This window comes from Palaemon carinicauda, unplaced genomic scaffold, assembly GCF_036898095.1.
Source record: "Palaemon carinicauda isolate YSFRI2023 unplaced genomic scaffold, ASM3689809v2 scaffold118, whole genome shotgun sequence".
Taxonomy (NCBI): Eukaryota; Metazoa; Arthropoda; class Malacostraca; order Decapoda; family Palaemonidae; genus Palaemon; species Palaemon carinicauda.
Genome location: NW_027168682.1, coordinates 65460 through 69676, shown reverse-complemented (window position 1 = coordinate 69676; position 4217 = coordinate 65460).

The window sequence follows — 4217 nt, the reverse complement described above, 5'->3', positions numbered from 1 at the left end:
GGTTTGTCACTGCCATGAACTAGAGAGTTCAGTAATCTTTCCTGTTAGCGTCTTGAAATCCTGTCGGATTACAGTAGTCTCTTGACCGACCCTGCGATCTCCTTCTTCATCCTTAAGGGAAAGGAAAGACAGTGTGAGCTCAGGTTCCAATGGTTTTCCAGATATTGAAACCTTTGAGCTGGAGAGAGTCGAGACTTCTTGAAGTTGATCTTGCATCCCAGATGTCCCAGGAACTGGGTTACTTCTTTGGATGTTTGCAGACCAGCCGCTTCTGGTGTTGCCAGCACCAGCCAGTCATCCAGGTACTTTGTTACCCGAACAGTTTCTAGGCATTGTTATTGCATGACTGTGTCCGCCAATTTCGTGAAGATACTTGGGACTGTGTTTAGTCCGAAGAGTATGGCTCTTAGAACATACTTTATCTTCTGCAACTTGAATCCTATGTAGGAGGAGAGGGGGCGACTGACTAGAAGCTGCCAATAGGCATCTGTCAGGTCTATCGAGACTGTGAACGCCCCTTTTTGTAATAGGGTCCTTATATGTAGAAGGATTAACATCCTGAACTTGCTGTTTCTTTTGAACTTGTTGAGTGGCGACTAGTCCAGAATGACTCTGAAATTTCCTGAGTCCTTCTTGGGGACACAAAACAGCCTTCCCTGGAATTTGAAGGACTTTGCTTTCCTTATAACCAGTATGCTGCAGAGCTATAGGGTGTACTCTTCTAATATGGGGTTGGAGTGTTGGAAGAGTTGAGGTAATGATGGTAAAGACATGTCTAGTTTCCATCCTAGTCCAATCTTGACTAGGCCTTGGGCCCAAGGATCGAAGGTCCAACGATCCTATTGGAGCCTCCCTCCTACCTGAAGCGTCTCTTTGCTTCGATTGATCAGAAGGTTTACCTCCTCGACCGCCTACCTGGGGCACCGCGGTCATAGAACCTGTGGGATGTTGTTGAGCAGACCGAGGAAAAAGTCTAGGCTTCTTCGTCTTCCTTTTAGGTTGGGGACCCACATCCGGGGAAGACTTCCTCTTTCAAGAGATGCCCCACTCCTGGAGAAGGTTCCTATTCTCCTTGGTGGCTTTCTCGACTACCTCTTTGGCTACTTCGTTTGGAAAGAGGTCTTTACCCCAGATGTTGGAAGATATCAGCTTCCTGAGTTCATGTTTCACTGTTGCAGCAGCGAACACGAACTCTCTACAAGCTCTCCTAGCCTTCATAAAGGCATATAGGTCTTTTACTAAGGTGGCCATATGCATTTTGGCCAAGACCATGAGCATGTCTAGGGTACTTCGTTGGCCTGCACACATCTCTATGCAGTTTTGCAGAGATAAGGAGGCCGCAAGTGTCTCCTTTGTCTCTTGTTCCTTGCACAAGAGAAACCCAGAAAGTTTAGGGAGATTTTCGCTAAACTGTCATCCAGCAATGTCCGCGTCCAGTTTCCCTACTGAGAAGGTTAAGTGGACTTCCTTCCAATCCTTCTCCAGCATGGGCAAGGCTAGTGAGAGAGGCCTGCACTCCTCAAGTGCAGGGCATGGTTTGCCTACCTCCACTGCCTTGGCAACATATTTTAATGCCTTCCACAAAAAGGGGAAGGCTATTGAAGCAGGAGCAAGAAAGGTAGGGTGTCTCTTATTTAGGGCGAACACTTTCGACACCGAGTAACCCGCCTTTCTCAGGCTACTTGAAAAGAGAGCCTGTGCCTTATCGTGGTCAAGAACCATGAATTCCTTTGGTTCCACCTCTTTTTCTGACGTTGGTTCATGCTTCAGTCTAATGAAGCAATCAGGAAAAGCGTTAAAGCTTGGCCAAAACTGGATTTCGTCTAAAGGGACAGCTCCCATCACCTCTGAGATGTAGAGTTTGCCATCCATATTCGGCATAAGCTCCGCATACCTCTAGGAATTGGTTTTGGAGCATGTCGGGAGGTCTTGGTCTCTGGGTTGCTTGATTGACCCTCGGGAGGCAATTTTAGGTGAATTTCTAGAATACAATTTCTCGAAAGTCAAATTCTCGAACTCAATTGCTCGAAAAATAATTTCTCGAACTATCATTTTCTCGAATCCCATATTTCTCGAGAACTGATATCTATTTTCTCGAGAAAATTGAATGGAAAAATTTTCATGTATTTCAAGGAAAAATATATCCTTTTGAGTTGACAAACAGAAATGTTAAAAATTTATTGTAAATGAAGGAATGAAAAAAATACAAAGGTTATAATTTTATAGTATGTAAAAAAATATTATCATTTTTAATGAAATACAGTATTAAAATTCAATCAATCAAAATGAAATGTTGTATGCTACACTTCGTATATATTCTTCGACAGGCCTCTCTTCATCTCTTTTTATTTTCTGATTTTCACTTGTTTTAGTCTCATTTATTTTCTTTGTACTTTTTTTTTCCATATTGTATTATTTTACCTAAAAAAAATAAAGTTAATATCTTTTATGGCGTAAACGTAGGATTACAAATAGGTACGTAGTGTATCGTGCATTATTCGTACGCCCGTAAATATAGGACATCATGGAATGCTAATAGCAAGGTCTGCCTCTTTATAAATTGGTCTTTGGCGCTTATGGGATACTTTCGATTGTGTTCGAGAAATTTACTTGTTCATTTTCGAGTAACTGACATTCGAGAAAATGATAGTTCGAGAAATTATTTTTCTGTCAATTGAATTCAAGAAATTTACCTTCGAGTAATTGATTTCGAAAAATTTGCCTGACACCTCGGGGGCGATGAGTGGAGCTTCACGGAGCTCTCTCTTGAATTTTGCTTCCTTTGTTTCGCCTTGTTTGCAAAAGTTTTCCATTAGACCCGTAAGATGGGCCAGTGACTGGATCATTTTGTCAAATAGAAGGGTAGAAGGTGAAGACATCGAGGTTAAAGGGTCCAGGGCCAGTACAGACGGAAGGAATTCCGACACAACATCGTCATCTTCTTCCAGAGGTGCCTTCCTGCCCTCCGTCTCGATGGCAATCTGGACACAGGGAGGTACGAGTCGTGCTTGGGGCACCACCATTTCCCTACTTGCTTTTGGGGACGGTAAGCTACGCATCCTATCGTTAGGTAGGTATGGTCCCGGAGAGTTCTTCTGGAACTCTCTTACCCATTTGCGTAGTTTCTTACGTGCCGCATCCCTAGACTCCATTGACTTGGGATGATCAAAACCTTCAGTCACTAAGGTCCGGCAAATATTGCAGACTTAGGGGTCCCAATATTGCAGGCATTCGGTAATAATATTGCAGGGGGCATGAGACCTGCATGCTTTATGACCGTAAAAGTACGTACTCTTAAGATTGCAGAAGACTGCCTCGCATTCAATCTGGGGTTCCTCCGGTAAGGAAAGGAAAACAGAATGACTATACGATAGTTTATCTCACCTGATAAACAATATGTAATTAGTCATATTTTAATTATTATAGCTTAGGATAGTAAGCTGGAAAGGAATAGTGAAAGACACGTACTTGTGTATCCCTCCCAACCAATTGCTGTAACCTGCCCCCAGTATTGAAAATAAAGAGTTTCCTTTATCAGGGCAACTCGAAAGAAAAGGGTTCTAACCCCTAGGGATAGAAAAAGTGTACACTGCCACTGACCCTTCTAATTATTTGATATTGTGTGGTAAGTATTAACTGATTTCCAATCAGATTATTGTAGGAATTCTATTCTTTTCAATATAGGTACGGTCTCAGCAAAAGCCTGCACAAGGGTACACAAGATATGTTAGGAATTAACTACTGTAATATAATACTATAGTTTTTTGTTTGCAGTATATACTATATTGCAAATATACTGGCTACTGTATAATCATATACTGTAGTTCAGCAGGTGTGCTGCCGGCATGGCTAGCACCTGGCGGCACTGTCCAGCCGGCATGTCGCCGACTGGACTAAAAATTAGGAAAGACACATACTTGTGTATCCAACCCAGCCAATTTCTGTGACTTTCCCTTCCAACATTAAAACCATAGAGTTTCCTGATCAGGGAAGCTCAAAGACAAGGGTTCTAACCTTTAAGGATAGAAAGTGTACTACCACTGGCCCTTCTAAATTATTTAATATTGAAGGGTAAAATGTAAACTGATTTCTAATCAGAGTATTGAAGGAATTCTATCCTTTCAATTTAGGATTGGTCTCAGCAAAAGATTGGGCAAGGATATCCAAGATGTATGTTGGAAATTAACTACTTGTATAATAAATATAGTAGTTATCTA